The sequence below is a fragment of the Hippichthys cyanospilos genome, chromosome 11, assembly GCF_059441005.1.
Source record: "Hippichthys cyanospilos isolate Australia breed blue-spotted pipefish chromosome 11, RoL_Hcya_1.0, whole genome shotgun sequence".
Taxonomy (NCBI): domain Eukaryota; kingdom Metazoa; phylum Chordata; class Actinopteri; order Syngnathiformes; family Syngnathidae; genus Hippichthys; species Hippichthys cyanospilos.
This window is the reverse complement of record NC_142379.1, coordinates 17,058,710-17,081,404: the sequence shown is the minus strand read 5'-3', so window position 1 is coordinate 17,081,404 and position 22,695 is coordinate 17,058,710. Positions and strand designations below refer to the sequence as shown.

At 39.0% G+C, this 22,695-nt stretch overlaps 1 pseudogene across 2 annotated transcripts; it reads right to left on the bottom strand.

Moving 5' to 3' along the window:
* Positions 1-3,794: 3,794 nt before the first annotated feature.
* Positions 3,795-22,312, bottom strand: LOC148416189 (protein TUNAR pseudogene; annotated as a pseudogene). 2 transcript variants are annotated; one of them, XR_015867302.1, is made up of 3 exons: positions 22,195-22,312; positions 19,800-21,717; positions 3,795-6,933 (listed from the first exon to the last, which is right to left on the bottom strand). The product of XR_015867302.1 is annotated as a protein TUNAR pseudogene, transcript variant X1 (transcript). The 2 variants fall into 2 exon arrangements; XR_015867303.1 differs by lacking the exons at positions 19,800-21,717; positions 22,195-22,312 and adding an exon at positions 9,855-9,921.
* Positions 22,313-22,695: the final 383 nt, after the last annotated feature.

Genomic DNA, 22,695 nt, shown 5'->3' with positions numbered 1-22,695 from the left:
CAGAGTTCACAATCGAAATCCAATTTTTTTTACAAAAGCACTCGAGGTAATATCCTGCCAAAGCTTTCTTTTACCTCACCGCTCTACTTCGGCCGCACTCGGGTGTAAACCTCACTTGGACACCCTCACTTGGGCTCCAAGAACTGTCATCAACAGCTTGAACACAACCGGCCTGGCAGTCTGTCAATCGGCTCATGCGCACTCCTACAAGACACGCAATTGGCTCCCGGCGCAAAATCAAACAAAGAGGGCAGGAGTTGTAATCCACTCCTGACAGTTGTGTTCTGCCACCTATATTCAACCTGAAAACCTTTAAAAATGAAACTGTAAAACAATTAAATGAATTAAAATTCCCTGAACACTGAATGGAATGATCGGTTCACAGTGTGCCAGCTAAATTAGCACCACAGCATTTCTAGTGTGAGTAACACAAGCTGATAGCATGTTCAGGATGCTCTGATGATGCCCTCAGAACCTCAGGGAAGGTGTTTCCAATATTGGTTTCTTCCACACCCCCAAAGGCAACAAAGATAATTAGGCAGCATTTATCTGGCTCTACCGCCTCATCCACATCACAGCAATATCTTCCCTTGCCAGACATTGCGGGAGGAAGTGCCTTGAGTGCCTTATCCGTCACTGCATCACAGCACATGCCTCTACCATAACCTCAACAAGAGGTATTCACACAAAGAGCTGCCAGTCATGTATGCCTTCACTGCTATGCTGAAAAGAATCATTATTTTGAATTGATGGGTTGCATTCCATAGTCTTACGTTGTAATATGTGTGTATTTGTGTGTGTGTGGGTGAGCGTCTGTCCCATAGTGCTAACAAAAACAATTGTGAGACTCTCTATCATTTGAGTCGCACTTCCCTGCACTGTGACATAGGCTATAAGTGTGAAAAAGATTTTGGTTACACACTTCACACACCATCTTATTCTCACCAGTGCTCTTTCAATACGGTTTATCTTCTTACCTGATTGAAGCAGCAGCAATAAACCATTGAGGTCTTTCACAAGTGGCACATACTGTATAGTGGGGACATTTGTTCATTGGTGTTTTTTCTTAATGGCGTATCATTTGGGATAGACAACTAATCTTATGCAGAGAACTGTGTTCAGTCCATTTGACAAGTGCAAAATGGGTTTATCCTTTTGAAGAGGGAAGACTTTTAGCTCCAAACAATTGTGTAATGCATATTATTTTAGTGTTAGAAATTGGATAAAACTATAACAGCAAATGTGCAAAGTCTGCGCATCTGCAAATTTTCTTTCAAGGCTAAGGTGACTTCTGAGGGAGTGCGATTAACGCTTAACAAGCAAACGGGACACTAGATTTCAGTTTACTTCAAACATATTTTTTCATTTCAGTGACTGTGGCTTAGGGCTCAAAGCTAAAAATGAGCTTTATGCTTGAGCTGGCCATCCAAGGAATCACTAAAAAGGAGCAGCAAACTGGAACTGGAAGAAGGCAGTGAGCAGAACAACATGATGTCAGCGGCGCAGAGAGGAAAGATAAAGTAAAGTTAGTCATTACCCTGAATTTAACTGCAATTTTGTCAGATCTATGCTTCGAAAGGCTGGTGTGCACTTGTGAGACTGTGTGTGACTGCGCGTGTACACATCTGTGTGTACGTGCGTGGGAGAAGGGCATTCACCCACATTAGCCAGGTCATTGGCCGTCTCATGGAGTGCCTGAGGATACACACTCTTAGTTTATCTGGCTGGCTGAGCATGGGTGCACACAACAGCACAGGTCTTCCAGAGCAACGGTACTGGGGGGGAGGAACTATGTGGCTAAGACCGTTCCTGCATTCATGACAGCACTGAATTAAAGAGCATCACATAAGTTAATACCTAGAAAGGTGACATATTTTCCTCACTTCTCATGTTACATTTATAGAATAGTTTTCCTTGGTTTTGAGGTAGCAATCCAAAAATATTTTGAAGCTCAACTGCAATGCAGTAGAATCTCTAAGGTCAAACAGGATGCGCTCTAGGTTAGTGGTCAAACGGTTTTGTTGGAATAGTGAATGGTGGAATCCCCCTCCACGGAAAATACTGAAAAATTACTTCAACTATCTCACTGTATAGTCTTTATTAGCTTTACCGTTTTAAAGAAAAATTGGTCAACGTAGTGTAACCATCCATTCATCCATTTTCGAGAGCTGCTTAAGTCACAAGGGTCGCAGGCTTTCAGGTGCCTATCCTAGCTGAGTACAGGCAGTAGGCGGGGGACACCCTCAACAGGTTGCCAATTGCAGGTAATGTAATCACTTTTATGAAGATAATAATACTAATCATTGAAATTATGTGTATCCCAATTTAATTATATCACAGAATATTGTCCTTTTGATTGCATCGTAACTGACAAGATCCAGGAGTAACATGCCAAGTATGCGAATCTCACATTTGAAATTACTTGCTGGTACTCTTAAACACAACGTTGTTGGAATCCCCATTGTTATCAGCAGCCTTGATTAGGCCCCTCGAGAGCCATTAACACAGATTGATAGAGTAGCTCAGTTTGACTCAAGGAGCACAGCTATTGTGACAATCTGGTCAATGCAAAATGCTGCAGTTTTGTGGAATCGCCATATTCTCCAGAAAGTTCCTGGTGGCTTCATTTAGACAGTGCTTCTGGGAGAAATCCTATTTGCTGTCTAATAATAATAATAACGCAAGAAATCCAAATGCTAATTTTCTCCATCATAGTTATTATTGCAAACCACATTTTTTTCCAAATCGACTGTTCACAGTTGACTAATGCTGACCTAGGTGCGATTTTGCATTAGCAAAGGGATAAAGCAGAGTGCTCTGAAGGTAAACATAGTTAGAGACATTTCGTACTGAGCAATGAATAAAAAATATTGTGCATACATAAACTTGGCTCCTAATTATTATAATGTTGTTTTTGGAGAAATTGCCTTGTCTGTTTGACTTTGTATTATTGTTGTCCTCCTGCCAGCTCCCTCTGCCCTATTTGCTCTTCTATGTATGGCACCTTGCCAAGTAACTAGCATTATGAGCATCACTTCTATGAATACTCCCTAGAAACAAGTGGCTCTGCAAATAGGTAAAGTGAAAGAATCTCAACACCTGCTCACTGTTGGTCAGATGTGTAGTTTAGTACAGAGCCCAATCCTGTTTTTTTTTCTTTTTATAACAGCCGTCAAACCTAAATCAGCAAATAACCATCACATCAAAATTATGAAAGTGCATTGTCTGTTGGTGTATTGACATCTGTTGCTAAACATAATCTACTACATGCATCAGAGGAATGATAACGATATCTTAATCGCTACCATATATTTTAGAAAAAGTATTGATGACACAGTTTGCTTTCTTACACAACATCACTTTTATTTATAGCTGAGGGAAATCACGGCCACCTCTTTAACATTGCTCCATCACACTAAAGAAGCTGAATCTATTGCTGGAATTAGTTTTTGAATAAGTCTATAAAAAGTCATTTTCTTTTGATGAGTCAACAACTTTCTTGTTTCCATTTGAGTTTGACCTCATTAAAACCAAATGTTGCCTTTCCATGTATATCGGTATTTCTTTTGTACCCGCAATAATTTAATTCTCCTCAATATTCATCACCATTAAAATATATCCAGCACTCTGGTCTGCAGGATCTTTTTCCCCCCTCCGCTCTCTGGCAGGCTTAGTCCAAGATGTCCTCTCAGGCTGAAAATCAATTCATCTAATGCATCATAATAAATGTGAAAATTTAATGATATACTAGTTGACAGCTTCAGACTCAGAATGAACATTTCTGAATACAGATGCAGACTGTAGAAACAGTTTAATGTTAATATTTCATTCTTGCGCGTGCAGTCCAAGGTGTGCGCAGCTGTTTTTCCCGTGGCAACAAAGGCGCTTTCCATTAGCGGTGTGAACGCAAATTCATTTGTAGAGTGATTAAAAATAGGCACCAACATGAATGCACACTCACACACGCACACAAAAACAACATTATTTTGCATTGAAAGTCTGTTTGTGTGTGGATGCGTGTGTGTGCGTGCGTGTGGGTGTGTGTGTATGCGTGTGTGTGGTGTGTGTGTGTGTGCGTGTACTTTGACGGGGTGGCTGGGTGTCTGTGGGCACAGCAGATGGCCCGGACCTGTCCTCTGGGCCTTCTGCTTTTATTAACTTTTGAGTATGTAATGTTAATATTTGTGCTGAACTAGTTTTACTAAAACCAAATTCAACCTCATATTCATGCAAAAAAAAAAAAATCCCAATATACCTGTACCTAAATCACAGAAATTGCAGCAATGCAGTGAGAGTCATTTAACAGATAGTAGTGAAAGCCATAAGAAATATGCTTAATAATAAACATTTTGGTCATGTAACCATTGGTAACAAGATCATCATCGCAATTACTGTTGTCTTATTTCTTATTTTAGGCTTGCTCAATTTCTCAACAAAGAGCCTAATCACCCATTTCTAAAAGTAGCAGTGATAATGCTTAAAACTTTTGAATATGGAAATTCTCACGAGTAAAGTCTCATGATGAAAAAATATTTGTTTATGAATAAAAATATACGTATACAGATTTTTGGGGGCTGGTCTTTGAAAAGATATTTTGGTAAAAACGCTGCCTGAGTTGGTGAAATACTTTTATTGTTTTGCTTGCCAAAATCCAGGACTTTGTTCACCTGTGAAATATGATACATCGTTATGGTTTTACTGCTGTAATATGTTTTAGTGTTTAGATTTTTGCATGCAGATGCTTGACTTTGAGATGTATAGCGATATCATTATAACTTGAAAGAGAAATGCAGTATCTCGCCTCTGCACGCAGTCACTATGTCTTTGATTGGACCAGTTAGATGAGGATATTTACATTTTGATTCTCATAAATATGAATACAGTTATGCTAAGTGTAATTGAGATCGCAAACAGAAGCAGCAAATTTCGCCAGCTATCGACATTTAATACAGCTGTCGCACTTAACGACTACAACTATACATGTTTAATTAAAAAACAAGATGACGGTAAAATGTCACAGACAATTAAAATACAGTTTGGGTAATGGGAATTCATTCTCATATAAACTATGAGTAAAAGCTGATCATGCTTACCAGAAAATTCATTCCTGCTTGTGTGTTGATCAGAATCTCTTTAAAAGAAAACAAAAACAGGAAACTGCATTGCAAAGTATAGATATAGTAAAAGCAATATTGGAGTAATGTGCTTGGCTACAGAGATTGATGTGGGTCCAGATGTTATTATGTCTTCTCTGGTTTTAGTTTGTTGGTAGAGAAGAGAATGATAAGGATCTGATGAAGATTCTGACCTGCCCTTCCAGCTGGCTTGTCATGCGCATTTTCTCTTCCCTTTATTGAAAAGTACCCCAAATTATATCCATACTGGTATACACCTTCAGTGAGAAAGCTGGAACCCACTTGCAGATAGCTCTTGGCATCCTCCTGTGATAAGAAACCATGCACAGATGCTTCAGGTCCGCTTATGTCAGATAATCCCTGCTGGTTTTGCTCATTTCCTTTGCAAACATCTTGCGCCCTTAAGTCATGTCGCAGTATCACACTGTCTTGAATTGTGTGACATTGTCTCATTTTCAGACAGTCCCACCTCTGACAGTACACTGTGACTCGCTTATGGTTCCACTCAAATAAGTATGGCACCAGCAAATATACCATGATTCTATGACAGTGAGCGTCCATACGAACAGTGCAAAAACAAAAAATTACATCTCTCAGCTTGGTTAGAGCATAGCTAAGGTCACCGTGAAGCAAGCTTGCGTAAACATGTCATAATGTTCATCCCAACAGTTGTGGATTTGTGCGATACAACCTGAAGGGTGCAAGATATGTAGAGGGTAGATGAATATCTCATTTGGAGGAGTGTAATAAAATTCTGCAACCCAGTGTTGACTCAAGGATATTATTTACATGTTTACAAAGACTATGCCTTGTGCACAGTATTAGTAGTTTCTCAAATTGATGTGTATATGTAGACAAAAGCAAGCAGCAAGAGATTGAGCATGATGCCGATGACCCCGAGCACGGCCAGGAATCTCTCCTCTGGTGTGCTCAGGTATGGACACGTTAGGTCCATGGAATTTTTTTTCTTGAAGGGCCCCTAATTACAGCAAATGATGTTATACGATACGGTGAATGAATTAAGTTACAACTTTAAAGGAGAGGCACAAAGGTCCTTATACGGATAGTTCTTACTGGCCTTTGAGTCAGTCTGCTACATTTGTTTGGTCCGTTTCAGGGAATATTTATCTGGCAGTGAAACAAACTCCACCTTATGAAAAGAAACACCAAATTAAGCTTCTTTTATCGTTTCGTATTAAAAACGGCACTGTGAAATTCACCGTCGGATAAAATCCCATTTACATAGAAATGCCCAGTCATGAGCACTGGCAGTCACTGTCAGCAATAATTTGGCAAGAAGCCTCCTTAAGATGACAAGTTCAATATGGAAAGGAAGGGGGAGACGACGCCTCACGGAATTCCTTTCTGTCGTGACAGTTGGCAGCGGTCTTCAGGAAATGGAGACGGACTCTTCATGCAATAGTGAATTGATACAGTTGCAGTTGGCCACAATTTAACTGTACACGCTGCCAAGGATCCTTCTATCCTAGCACATAATGATCTAACCCTCCAAGCATATAAATACTTGAGAGATGAGAGATGTATGGCGGTAGGGACGTTGGGCGGGCACCAGTTCTTGCTTAAGTCTGTCTTAAGGTCTCAAGTGACAGAAGTGTAAATGTAGACAAATATGACCACTAAAAGATTGAGAATGGTTCCGATAATGCCCAGTACGGCTAAAATCCGCTCCTCTCGATCGTTGGTGGAGTCGTCCTCTCTTGCATGAGTGCTGCAGATGTAGTGGCTGCTGGGGATCATGGTTACCATCACAGAACCCCACCGCTACAGGGCACCATGCCTGCAAAAGAGATAGCAAATATGCAAGCGTATTTGGATATAGTCAATTATTTCATATATAAAAGTTGCCGACGATCCTATATGGAGTAAGGTGGCTGTCAAAAGAATGTATGCCTGTTTAACAATTTGTATGAGTACGACTCTAACTTGTCTTGAGTTTGAATTGTTTTCGTATGCTTACGACTCTAAATTGTGTTGAGTTCATGAATTGAAAATTACAAATGCAACTTATTTTGAATACAACTAACATTTGCATGACTATGACCACGTGAGACACGACTTCATGTCTTTGCATGACTCTCCTTTGGATTCGTGGATCTGTATATGCAAATTAAGATGACGTCTAGCTACCAGTTGATTTGTTAGTCATTTGTTGCGGTCTCAGGACCAATACTTTTCCAGAAAAGTGTTTCATGAAAACAAATGACAGCTTCAGACGATTGGTTCCTCAACCTCACATATTTTTTCTGCCAAGTACGTCTTAAGAATTAAAACCGTGCTGTGCCAGCAGTCCGATTCATTAAACTTTAAAACTGTTTTCATAGTGGTAGATTTAGATACATTTCATTCAGCAGCTGCAAAAGAAAAAGCAACTGATGAATCACAACCTTACAAAGATGTAACTAATTATAGTTTTATTCCACGACTTACAAGCAGGACAGATTTGCTTAAACACTTCAAGACTATGTAACATATTTTTGGAGTGGTTTTATGAAATACGTATCTTTGAATAAAAAAAAAATATTGCCGAGGAAAAATAAAGGAAATGGATACGCAAATTTGTCAGTCATTCTGACAATTCCTATAGAGTCAAGGACTGCAAATATTTATTATGTTATAGCTCATTAGTGTTGAATTTTTCTTGATCAAATATTTAATTTTCACACCATTATTAAAAAACAAGACTATTTAAAGTTGACAGTGCAGAAAAGGCAGAAACGTAAAGTACCGCAACTCTCCTAATATAAGATTAATTTTTTTCTCAAAACCAAGGCCAAGAGTATGGGTGCGTCCTAAAACAGTAACTTACTTACAAAAGCTACTATAACGGGTTGACGTCATTCGGCTGTTTGCAAGTGCCTGTTGCAGCTAACAGCAGTTCGTGTTAGCTGAGGTTGTTACAGCATTATTTTCAATCAAAGAAACGAGCAGACTGCACCACCGTCCGAGTACATCCTTGTTCACACACAGGAATATTAATAAAACCAAGAGCAACATGTAAAAGTTATGATATCTCCAGATGATTCCATTTTTAGTGGCAAGGTAAGAACTCTGTGCACTGGTTAGAGAACACGGAATGCTATTCCATGTGACTCGTTTATTAACAGTCTTTGCACATACAGCATACTCACATTCATTAAATTGGTGGAACATGGATGTTGCATAACTTCGGGTATTTATGGCAAAATGAACTCAAGCTGCATTGCAACAAGAAGGATGAACAACTGTTTCGAGTGCATTCACGTTACACTAGAACACTAGAAAACATTATGAATTTACAAAGATGAGATCTATGCTGTTTTGCAATTGTTTTGATATTGTCGCCAAAGTGTTGGTGTGTCTTATACATGGTAAAAGAAAATAGCAGAATATAACCCCCAAATTAAGTGTGTCTTATACACAGGTGTGTCTAATATTTGTTGAATTAGGGTGCTTGTGATTTGTTTCTGGTTTGGTCTGTAACATCCAAACATTGGCAAAAAAGCTAATCGATAGCTTCCAAAGTATAAGTTTTCAAATGTGTTCATGGAGTAATACAGTAATCTTTAATTACTAGTACTTAGTAATATTTATTGTAGAGATGCAGGAATTCAGAGTAATTGAACATTTTTAAATGAAATTTGTTGTTGATTAATAGATAATTCATTATACCTTTCCCATCTGACTTAACAAGTGGCGGGGGTGTGCTCCGCTCAGTCAGATCGTACATATTTATTTACAATATTTATTTATGCAATTTAGAGCTTTCAATGAATATAACCTGCGTGCTTTTGTAATGAATGTGGAAACTGAAGCACCTAGGGACAATCTATAGAAGCGCAGGTTGGACGTACAAACTCTACGCAGTAAACTGTATTAAAATCCAAACCATGCAAAATGCTGCAGTGTGAACAATTTATCCTCTGTGCCATGCACAATACCTAAAATTTCTTTAGATTTCCCTCTTTCTGTGTGTATGAGTGACTTTAAATTGCCCAGAGTTGTGTGAGGGAATGGGAAATGGAAATGGTTGTCTGTCTATGTGATTGACTGGTAATCTATCTTGGGTGTCACACGCCCTGAGCCTTCAACTGGGATTGGCAATAGTCCCCCCAATCTCCTGTGCAGGATAAGCGGTATGAATGATCGATAGATGGAGGGGTAGATAGATTTCAATCAAAACATCCTGTCTTATAAAAGTTCTTATATTCCATCGTACTCTTGGTCTCGTTTCTTCTCTGTCACTCGACGTTAATTTTGTGTCTGTTAAAAAATTAACAAAGCTGAATGCTGAAGAGGCAATCATATGTAGTCTACAGAGACAGTTTAGGTGTGTAAGGGACAAAAGGAGATTAAAGATAGTGATAGTTTGTGCCGTGTGTGTGTGTGTGTGTGTGTGTGTGTGTGTGTGTGTGTGTGTGTGTGTGTGTGTGTGTGTGTTGGCAGAGATAAGTGACTTCCAGCCAGTGAAAGCAGATGGTATTGAGCAGTCACATAAGATTCACTGATCAATCCCCTCACCCAGTTCAGTTCAATCATTAATTCAACCAGCACGGATATGCTTATTGACGAATACAGGCTATGCACAATTACAAGTCATGTCTCTATTGTTGTGCAAGTACAATGCTGTCAAGCTCAATATAACCTATGATCAACGAAATGATGCCCCTGACAGAAAAATCACACAAAATGATATTTAAATTCAAAATTACAGCTGCTCACCTTCCTTTCCAATGAGCACAGAGAGGCTTTCATTTATTGAGTGTCTTCTCTGATCTCTTCAGTCTAAGACTGATGTAGTAAGTTGTTTACCCCCCCCCCCCCCTTTTTTTTTCTTTCGTAATACAGGCTTTAAATAGCTATCCACCGGTGTCAGTTTTGGGAATTGATCCACTGTCTCTCACTTGGCTAAATAGCGATACATATGAGATCACACGCTACCAATGCCATACTTGTCATTCTTCATCATTACCATTTGTTAAACATTTCTGAATATTACAATAAAACCAGTATTATGCATTGAGTTTTATTTTTGAAAATTATTGCGCAACATGCATGTATGAATGATACTTTGCATTAAAAATGGTGATTGGGGGCTTTTCATTTATTACAGCCTTTATTAGACTTTAAATTTTATAGGTAGCTGTTGCGTTTACAAGTACAGTATATTTATGAAAGTGTAGCGATGCCGATGTAGCGAAAATAGATTTGACTGGAATTTTTTTATAACATACTTACTTACATACTTACAAGTACATTCAAACAAACTTGCAAATGTAATGACGTGAAAATGAAGCCTCATGAACCATTTGTGTTTTTTTTTCCATTCTCTAGATGAGTTCTCAAACTTTTTGGAGTCAGGGACCCTTTTTTGGAAATCAAATTTTGCAAAGGCCCCCATTGCATGGGGGGAAAAAAAGCATTCGGGACAAACATAAGTGCCCTTTTTTATTCACCAAGATATTCAATTGGACAACAAGTATATTTGTTACTTTTCAGCCATATTAAAGTTTACAAAATAAAAAAATGAAAATCGCATGCCTCCTCATAACAAACTGGATCAATTGCCTAATTAATCAATACACTAAATAATCAAGCTCTTTGATGTTGACTTGCATTCTGTGGGTCTAATCGACAAATAACAAAATTTTTACATTTTTAAAAATATATCGCTTTATATATATTTATATATTGCTTTTTTTGAGGAGACCTGAATACATTTACAAAACATGAAGCACATATGAAGCACATATATATATATATATATATATATATATATATATATATATATATATATATATATATATATATATATATATATATATATATATATATATATATATATATATATATATATATATATCCATTTGCCCATCACTACAAATGTGAAGATCAAAACACAGTGTTTAATTACCTAATATTTGTTATAAAGAAGGCCCAACGCATTTTTCTGAACTTGCATTTACACAAGTCATTAACCCGTGGCACCATGTGAAAATACGCTATCAACTTTTTACATTTCTGATAATTTTATGCTTGGTCCATTCATTTTAAGTGACTTAGTGTGATGATGCACAAGAACTGTAGATGTTTTAGTCTGACATATACTCATTACATTCACTCTTTTACTAGACTTTTTACTTTAATAGACTTCCAACTAGTTTCTTTGTGGTTTCTTTACGGAGAAAATTCAAAGTAAACCTGGAGTAAGGACAGGGGCAAAAAATTATTTTTTGATGTAGTCGTCATTCAGCAGTGTAATTTGATTATTCCCGAACCCAATGACAAAAAAAATTGCAGAGTACACCTTCAAACTCACAGGCAGATTAAGTGTTCACTCCTAACATATCTTAGTGATGTATAGTAAGCAAACAATGGAATAGTACCTCAATGGTGCCTTCATAAAAGCAATTCAAAATGTGTAGTATACTGCTAACTCTTCTTCCTTCCAAAGTTCTCTTTATTAATTTTACAAGTTAATATATACATTATACAAACACATACACACCCCACCCCGAAAAACTGCCTCACTCAAAGCTTCAAATTACACTCAACATTTATTTTTATGTTTGCATGCTTAATTTGTAAAAGGGGTCAAGTGAATCAATGCACTTGCTTCACAACAATTAATTACACAGTCGTTAAGCCCGCTACTCCAACTAAATTCTTTTCCAAGAACAAGCTCTCACTCTCACTCGTACTGTTCACTCCCACATCCCTTTCCACAAGCATCCTACATCAAGGTCATACATCTTAGTGAGCAGAAGCCGCTCAAGCATAAAGTCAATTCAAATTAATATTTGAATGCAATGTTTCCATTTCAACAATCGTTACATCTCCCCATGTCATTAGAGCACCAGGATATACGTCGGATAGAAGACAAATGTGATGGTGTTATTAACCGTAGTATGCTTTGGGGATGTTTGGTTCTGTATCAAACATCTATTATGTGAAAACAGTGGCATACTTTTAATCCTGAACTGTTGGAATTTTTACCTGCAGTAAATCTGTTGATACCTTTGTTTATTATACCATATTAAATTGTTGCCCCGCGATTGGCTGGCAACCAGTCCAGGATGTCCCCTGCCTACTGCCTGAAGACAGCTGGGATATGCACCAGCAAGCCAGCAACCCGTAGTGATGGTAACCGGCGATCGAAAATGGACGGCTGAATCATGCAAAATCTTGATACGTTCGTTATGTGGCTCATAAATTGTGCTAAGAGCAAAATAAAATGCAGGTTTTCACATCGCTGTCTGATACAACAAAAAATGGACTTTTGTTAATTACACTTCTTTTGCACCTGCAGTGTGTTCCGTTTTAACATCTTATTCGTGCTAAAGGTATACTAGCCCAAATGTGCTCACAATATTTCACAGTTTAATTTTGCACCTGTTTTATCCCTGATTACTACACACACCAAGACCATTGAGGCAGATGAATGTCAAGTTAGGAAGAAACTCAATAAATTCAACTTGTTTGAAACTGCCAAACCAAGCTAATGTCACCGTTTATTTCCTGATTTAATTTGTCTTTTTATTGTTTTAGTTAGGTTGGATGATGTTCTTGAGTGCCAAGAAAGTAACATTTAATAAATTTGTTATCATAAATAAAATGCATTATTATTTTTACTATTATTATATACAGATAACATTGTCAGAATGCAAAACCAAAGAACTGTTATGTCTCCACTATGTCTCCAATATTAATAATAATTACGGATCACGTTTGTATGGTGCTCTTCTAGACAGTCAAAGATGCTTTATAATGTATATATTTCTAATACACTTACACACCAGTTACCCTAGACTGACGGAGTGGTGGCTGTCATTTCGCACCTACGGCCCCTCCTAATTGAAGTGCCTTGCCTAATTGAAGCTGGCTTTGTACAGAGCAGGATTCAAACAGCTGAACCTTTGGTTACTGGATGACCCACTCTACTGCCTGAGCCGCGGCCGCCCCGAAGTTAAATGGACAAAGTTCATAGATCTCAAAATTAGTTCATGAAAAAGCATTTTTCTCATTGCGCATTAGGTAAGCTGTAGTGAGTGCTTAGGAGAGGAGGACAATGTTATATTCAAATATAACATCCACTACCTTTGCAGACATTCACCCGTCAGTGGGCTAGGAGCATTACTCAGTTAGTGACACATTTGACCATCTGCGCATGCTTTGTGAAATAGATGTTATCTATTTGCTCCATTTTTACCAGTTAGCGCCATACAATCTTTTAGTGAATTTGGCCCTGAATGTGCAATGCAAGGTCTGATTAAACCCGTGCTTAATATTCATCTGCTCAGCTGCAGATTGCTTCTCTGCTTAGTTCACTGTCAAATTAATTCACATAGGGTGTGATATGAATTCCCTACAGATGGTGCATCTGCAATGAAGCATACGCATTACAGTCAAAGTCAGAATCACTTTCAAGTTAATCTCACAGTAATATCAAAACAGAAATAGGAGCCTGAGAGACGCGGAGGATGCGAGGACAAAGTAAATGTTGGGTACATTCGACAAGCTCAAGTAGACAATAGACAGCTTATTCCTTTGGAAATTTCAAAGATGGTGTTTCTCACATTCTGAACGAGAATTAAAATAGCCCATTGTGTATAATAGCAATGCAGATTTTATTTGCTTTTCCGCTTTAAAAAAACATACCATCCTGCGAGGAAACATTTCAAATGACTTATAGAGCACTTTTCTACCCTTGAGGTGCTTGAGAATGACAACTCATTTGCCTAGAGATGATGGAGGATAAGGAGTAACTGGGGGTTTGGTGTCTCGCCCAAGGATTCTTTAACAAGGTGGATCGCACCTACAACACTTTTGCCCTATTTTCAGCAGACAAAGTCACAACTCTGTCATCATCACAATGCAATACACATCAGGACTGCAGCTCCTATAAAGAGGCAATAAAATCCATCTTCGAAGGATTCTCATTCTGTCTCTCACGCATTCCAAAGCTGAGATCGGAAGATAGATGGATTAATAGATTTCTGATGTCTGAAAAGTGCATTTCTTTCCTTAAAGCAGGTTTTATTTTGAACTTGCAGGCATCTTAGATTAATGATGCAGACCTAAATCCATAAAGAGTCTAAAATTCCAATCTTCAAGAAAAGATAGTTCAGACTGAATGATACGAATGATCTCCTTCATGTGAGAATATTTCCTTTCTGGGAGAGCCAGTCTCAGAGATTGGTGACCTATATTTTTTTTTTTTTCCAGAGTTGCTGACTCCTATCATAATGTAATGAGGAAGACCACCCATGCACCTCCTCATCTGCAATTAAGAAAATGTGCTCATGAAATCCCCAAAGCAGTGACCCTGTGACAAGGATAGTATTAACATCCACTGGGAACATGTTGGAAGTGATGGCAAGCATATAGACATGACTCTCTTCTTGATTAAAGAGGGTGACAAAAGCTTCCAGATTCCTGCACCCCCATAATTCCTGCACCCTTATCCACATATGATGTATATTCCAACAAATTCTTAGAGGAAAGTATTGAATACAGATGGTGATAAACATGCACTATAATACAGAGCAGTGTGTAACAGCCAGCCCAAAAATGTCAAAGAACTGGATGACCTTTGTAAGGACAAATAGGTACTTGCTTTGCACATCTGCCTCACAGGTCAGGATCCCGAGTTCAATTCCTGCTTGCTCTGACATGCCTGTGTGGAGTTTGCATGTTCTCCCCATGCCCGTGTGCGTTCTCTCAGGGCTCTCTCTCTCTCTCTCTCTCTCTCTCTCTCTCTCTCTCTCTCTCTCTCTCTCCATATATATATATATATATATATATATATATATATATATATATATATATATATATATATATTGACAGTAATGATTGACAGTAATAGAATTTTTCCTATAATGTGTTTTCAGCAAAACTACTCTGATTCAAAAAAATTCAGTGGGTAAATGGTGCAGGCCAAAATTTTGAACACACCTTCTCATTCAAAGTGGTTTCTTTATTTTCATGACTTGTTTCTCACTGAAGACATCAAAACTATGAATAAACACATTAAGTTATATGCCTAACAAGAATAGTTGATGTGCCTGAAACTGGTTTACATCATATCTATGTACATCATGCATCATACCAAGCCACTTATTTCAAGCTTAGATTTTTTTTATATATACTGTACACACCACAGCCACCACAGCTACTGCAAGCAGTTACAGGTCCTATCTATAGAGCAGCTAAACATCTTGTAAAGTCACCCCAAAGTCAGAAATCACTTCCTCCATTGCAGCAAATCAGCTTGTCCTTCTGGCAATATTATTTTCTTGAAAGCATTATGGAGAAGCTATTCTAGCTTATTAAGATAACCGTAGATTGAAACATAACTGCTCAACACTGCAATTAATTGTACGGGTGACTGTGCACACTTTTCACAGAAGTGTGACAGGAACAATGTGTTTCAGCTGAAAACATTCAATGTTGAACAGCAAACTAGCAGCCAAATCAACAAGTTTTTGGACTCTGGGGAGAAAATCATACTCGTTAAAAAGAACAAGTATGAACTTCAGTTACAGCGCACATCAGCCAGGAGGTGTGGCATATAAGCTTAAAAGTGTAATAATATAGTATTAAATATTGAGTAATGAAGTAATGGTATTTGTTTGTTTTCTCAAATCTCTTCCAGGGTCTGCGCAATAAATGTTTTCATAATTACGTTACAGTGGGTCTAATCTTTTTTGTGTTGTTGTTTTCAACCAGTTTAGCATTTCTAATATATTATACAAATGTATATATTGTTATTCTATTTTTATATCGCATTTTAACATAGTACAATCCCTATTCTGTCTGTTTGTCGATGTGAGGTCTCAAATAAAAGCCCCTGTGCCTTTTTTTGAGTTCTCACCTTATATAGTTCTTTACAAGAAATTTAATGCTAGCCCCCACTGAAAATGTTCTGCCTAGTTTGTTTCGCTCAACCTTGAAGGCCAATGTCTTTAGCCACCCTCCTCTGTTAATATATATGATCACCGGTAAGTGAGAAAGACAAATGCGATATGAACAAGAGCTTTACTGCAGAACACCGGGTTGTGTCTGACAGCTGCACATTCCATAGAGATCATGGTTAAAAAAGGCGCTGCAGGCGCTGTTTAAAAAATTGATTGACAGTGTTATTGACAACAGAAAGTCTCAAAGCAATTATGCTACGACGCACACGGAAAATAAAAATTGCACTATGTGAAATTGTGTTTTTTTTTAATAATAATTATTATTGTATTTACCGTGCATATTTATTTAGTATGCAGTATGCGCCAATTTAATCAGCGCTTCCAATTTTGTTGTATACCAGCTATACAGTGACAGAAACAGCATTCTATTCTTTACTATTCTGTTCTATTTTCCGGCTTTTGGACTTGCTGTGTTACATGTTGTTCAATCCATGCAGATATCATGCATCGACAAGTTCAAAAAGATTGCGTTTGATTGTTTTAACGTGAAGACGTAATATTCATAATATACATACAGTAAAACTACAAAAGGCATCCTTATATAAAACAACCACCATTATATTTCCAGTGTCTTCTTATCTTCTCATTGGGCAACTACAGTGACGCGCAGAGTGATGGTGTGGAGAACTTATCCGTATGACACTTAGAACCTTCTACAGCCTCATTATGAGGACGACAAGCTAACGCTGCTAGAGTACGATGCCGGCGGCCATGAACGAACTGTCACTTCTTCTCAGTCACAGCTCAGCCCTCCCACCCCTTTGTGTATGTGTGGATGTGTGTGCGTGTGTGCGTGTGTGCGTGCGTGTGTGTGTGTGTGTGTGTGTGTGTGTGTGTGTGTGTGTGTGTGTGTGTGTGTGTTGTTACAGTGTGAGTATGCAAGAATCCATGAGGGTATGAATGGGAATGACAGAGTATATACAGTATGTATGCACTGTACTGCATGTGTTTCTGCAAACAGAAGAGATAATTAATCTATAATGAGAAATAAGGTGTTGGTTTGTCACCAGTCCATTGGTGCCAGTCCAAACTTCTCAAACTCATGACAGTGATTCTTACAACTTCAACATGTTTTCAATTATTGATGAGCCAAATTTGACCAAATGGAATAATGAATTCCTCAACGATTGTTTCATTCTAACCGTGGAATAGAATTCATACTGATTTTATTTAGTAATGCTATATTTGTAGCATATATTGGGCTAAATATGTTTGTCCGTACGAGACCTCAAATGCCCCGCATATTGGAAATAGAGCTAATCTCACTCTAAAGATCCTTGAGCAGATGAAAGGGTAACTTTAAATCAAGTGCCAGTCCACTTCACCTCAGTCTCAAGCATTGCTGTGATGTTGCAGAAAGCAGCTCTCCCCATTGGGCCATGTGCTCAGTGTCGTTTGGAAGAAAACACAAAATTGCAAGGACACTGTCGCAAATTTAGAGACGGCTCTTCTGTGGTGATGAAAGTGATTCCATAACCAGCACGCTCCGACGCAAAAAGTCAGAAAATGCTGACATGTAGAAAGAAATGTCAGTAATATGACACATTATATTATTATTCACTTTGCTATCTGTTGTGCTTTTGGTGTATGTACTCAGTTTACAGTTGAGTCAAAATTCAGCCAATTATGGGTGAAAATAGCCAGCACCGTGGTCTAGTGGGTGAGTGTCTTTCTTGAGAATGAGGATGGGGGGGTTTAATCCCTGGTCATCTCCTACCAGAGACCAAATAAAACGCGACCTGTTACCTCTCTCCTTAAAGCTCAGCATCACGGGGCGGAATTCAAACATGTTGCAGCGCAAACCAAGTGTTCATTCACTCAGCTGTATCCCCTTATGGTTGATGGCTGTGCATGTGACCTGTGCATTTGGAGACAAGTTTGCAACCACTCACTGAACTCCCAACAAGCCAATAGATGTGGAAGGCAGTCACAACACATCATTCAAATATTTTTGAGATAATCATGACTATAATTTGTAAAATTATATTTTTTTAAATTATAAATTAAATTTCTAAAATTAACATATTTGTATTTGTTCAATTGAATAGATTTTTTTCAAATGTATATATTATTGTTTAGCAAAATAATTCAGGGGATTGTGAGTTGTTTAGTTTAATTGCGTTCTTCAAATGAATTCATTATTGAAAACTAAAATAATTAGGGGAATTGTCAGCTGTTAGAATAGTGCCTGTGCGTAACCACCCCCCCACCTCCCCTTCATTGGGTGGTCACAAGGGTGCCATTAAAATATTATTGATCGTCCATTCATTCAGCCAGCCATCCATCATGCATCCATGACTATAATTCGTTAAATTAATTTATTTATAGAATAATACATAGGACTCCACCAGACGTTATTTACCAATGGTTCCCAACCACCGGTCCGCAGGCCAATGAGTGGGAGGCTGCACCCTCAAATGCAATAACTTTTTAGTATTTTTCTAGCTTTACATCAGCCCCAAAAGACCCCCTGCTCTGATTATATTCCACACTGAAACATAAAATAAGGCTCTGTGGTTATGTGATCAAGTACTGTTTTTTTGTTTTTTTTTCCCCCAAAAGTTAACCAGCCGTGAGCATTAAAATGTGGAACTAGCAGGTGGAAATGGACAAGACAGAACCCAATCATTGCATCTTTTCCTTCCCTACTTCGGTTTGCAAGTCGAACATATAAAATGAAAGTAAACCAAACAAAAAAATAAACAATGACTGAATGCGCATCGTAATAAGGTGAAACCATTTCGACAAGAATGTTCCTTACTGGCTACAAAGCAAGGTGGAATAAATTCGGTTGCTGTGCAAGATGGGCCCATAAAAACCGGCATCACAGTGAACCAGTCATTTGAACAAGTTGCACCCAAGTAATGATGGGCAAAACACGAGAATTTTGCACTGATACTGGTATCAGTAGCAGGCGCAATTAAGTTGCCATGTAGCAGCGCAACATCATTATTGTCACAAAAAAACAGACTTGTTTGAACCGTTCTGTGGCTTAAAAAAGGTTGGCTGCTTCTGAAACACAATTATGTTCATGACAGAAAGGAAAAACTGCTGCCATGAGTAGAAATTGATGAGGATGTCATGCAGCATGGGATTCCTGGAGGGGATTTTAACACCACTGCCTGTGATAACAACAATGATAAAAGCCACATGGCCACACTTCAAGAGTAGCATGTGTCTTCAGATACTGTTGGAATACTGGATATAACTACAGGTCCATTTACAGTAATGTAATGTTTTGCAATGTGACATATTTAGTACCCGCTGATGACGCTAATTGGTTACACCCTCTATTGATATTGTTATCTTTGCAGCACTAACCACATAACATTCAATATCATATAGCATCAGAGCGATAAACAAATTGATTATTGTGGTTGTTTGCAGTGATGTAGAACTCCACTTCACCCTGAGAGCTCATTCTGATATTTTATCTTGAAAGGAAATTTCAGCTGTGTGCCGCAACAACGATCATTTTTAAATCAATTTAACCTTTCTAGCAGCATTTAATATGTTGAGTGTGGTGGACCTTTGTCATATGAACATTATGGCTAATACGTGTACACATTATGTCAGATGAGACACTGGGTCTTTCACCTTTGGCCTTGACCTGAGGAAATAAGATTGTCATTCATTTGTCACACACACAAACAGAGACCTATAAAACAAACACACTCAAATGTGTACTCACCACACATTGCACCTGAGGCCACCAGAAAGTCTTTTCTTTCTTCTGTTTATCTGAGCATGATGTCAGATTTTTTCCATCCTTCCGCCTGTTGGTTTCTTTCTCTTCCCTATTCTCCTCCTCCCAGTGCCCCCGCTCACCACCGCTGTTCAGGTCCAGCTCTGTCGCTGGTGGGAAGAACCCAGGCGGCACATGCAGCTCAGAGTGTCATTTAGGGAGAAAAAATGTTCAGACACTGCTAGCTTCAAAGATTGGCTGGCACACACGGGTCGAGGACATCACTCAAGCATGTAGGGTAAAGCTCCTTGATAGTCCTTGCGCAAACATTCATAAACGGCAAGCTGGTCTTTCTACGGCTTTGCGAGAGACCCTTTGCTGTCCTGTTTGTTGTCGTGTTTTGAGGCAGTACTTATTCAGGTCATGCGCTGATGACATAAAGACATTGAATCTGAAAAAAATTGGGAGAAAAAAACCTCAGAAGTAGATATTGCCATTATCTGGATCCCTCTGGTTGATGTATGGAAATTAAAAAAAAAAAAAAGTGTGCTTCCTCAAGTTTTAAAAGCCTTCCAACGGGTTTAAAAAAAATGTATTCCATTATTTTGGACAAACTTGGAAAGATTATATTCTGTATGCAAGTCAAAAGGATTTTTTTAAAGTATGTATCTAAAAGTAATTTATAAAAAATTCAAAGTCAAAGCATTTTGTACAAAATGCAATTAACTGCATAAACCAAGAATAGATTGAGCTCATATAGAATAGATATGGCTGCGGTCCCCGTGTAATTTTAATGGGCTGGCAAATGTTTATTTACCCTCTCTTGATAGTCACAGCTTCAGACCTTCTGCCAGCCGTCATTGCCCTGTCCGAGCACCTCCAAGAGACCACGTCCTGGCTAGTATGTCGTGGTCCTGTCTCAATTTGCCGGAAGATGTCAGCATAACCTGACACGCTTGCCACCCTGTTGGATGTACAAATCCCACATGATGAAAGTAGTTTTCTTTTTCCCTGTTTTCCCTCCGTGCAGGAGGAAGCAAGTTGTTTCCAGAGTGGCCTGTCAGCATGAATATTTAACAGGAATCTCTTGCTGTGTCGTTGTCACAGTTAAAGTTCCCATGCTGTCCCCGGCGTGGTGCACAGACTGACATGTTTTCTCATCTGCAGTGTATCCATTTTAGTTTGTTTGTTTTTTTTTTTTTTTTTAATTTTGCTTCCTGTTCAGATTGTTGCTCCTTGGCCAGATTCGCTTTCCAAATGTCACCTTTTTGTTCATATGAGATCCTTTCATTTACAATTATGCAGTCTCCCCCGAGAGCAAAACAGTCAGTCTTAAGTACCTTTCAGGCCGTTCTGTCCTTTGCGGTCCCGTTTCCAGTGTCCATCGGGCAGCAAATCTTCTGTGAGCCTTCTCTCTTATGCTAAACCCGTCCCTTCCTCAACTCTCGCTGACCTCTCACCTTCCTCACCCTCCAGCAAGGCTTCACTTGGCCCACTGTCTGAAAGTCTTTGCCTCTTGCGTTGGTCTGCTTCCCTCATCCCTGTCTGACGACTGTTCACGTCTGTTAAGGTCTGCTCTATTTCATTCCCTGCGTCTCTCTCACTTCTGGTCTATCTCACTCTAGCCTCCCGCCTGCATACAAAACACACAATATTCAAGCCGCTGTGAGTCATACTGCTCTCTCCTCCCTTTTTCTTCCAGAAGCTAATAACTGCCCATTTTTGAGTCTCCTTCTAAGACGATGATGCCTTTGCATCCTGACGAACAAGACTGATGATGGCCGACTGAAAAAATGTGTCTCTCTGTCCTCTTGATGTTGTATTTTTTTCTGACAGGTACATTACAAGTGGTCTCCTCCTCTCTGGTCCACTCTTCGAGTATGTGTGTTCTGTAATGCAAGTATTCCCTCAGTGCCGCTTCACTCTTTGGGAAAACAGAGAAGATGGAGCAGTGATCAGCGCTCTATCAACAGTACAGTTGAGAGACTCCAAATATATTAGAGTTGAAAGATGTAGGGATGAATAAAAGAAAAGAGAAGCTATGCCCTCGGGATCTGTGGAAGTGACTCGTGAGGAAATATGCAGGGGAGGGAGGATTCAAGGGTTGAGGAAGCATGCTTGTGTGGGTAGAATGTTGAGGCGATTGTAAAATGGGTGAAGAGAAGAGAGAGGAGGTGGAGCTTTCCTGCCAGCACAGGGAGAGCGATGTATAGATCTTTAAGGTTAGATGGCAGAGATAAAGATAGCTACAACGATTTGTGGATGGATGGTAGGCTGAAAGCCATGTCAGGTTGATTGCTTTTATGATATCCAAGCAAATCTAGAAATTATCCCTTTGGGCCTTTATTAGTTAAAAGAATGCAGCTAGTTGTATATTGGATCAATTTATTGAATGTTTTACCTGAATGGGAGTCCCGTTAGGCTCTTTCGTCATTGCTTTTCTCCATCCTTCTGTCTGCTCTTGCAGCCCCAGTCTGTGCTATCTCTGGAATGCAGTATCCCTCTCCCTGCCTCCGCTGCTCACCCTCGTCTCCACAGCCCTCCCTCCCTCACGTTCAACCCCACACATCTCATATTTGCTCCACTCTGCCGTTACATTTTCTCCCTTCCATCCATCCATCCATCCGTCCTCTGTCTCCTTTTTTTGTCGTCCCTTTCACCCTTACAACCAGCACAGCCTCAGCCAATCTATACACACTTTGCACGTCCTTTTGGTTTAATAATTTCACCAGCCCCTTCCTGCTAGTGGGGAAGCTTCCAGAACAGCAGCGACAGGCTCAGAAATTGGAAATCTCTCCTCCGAACATGTGAACACACCATTCACATTCCTGCCACATGAATTAAACACTCGCAGTACATTCACATTGTGTATTATGCATGACAACGCAGAGTAAACCGAAAC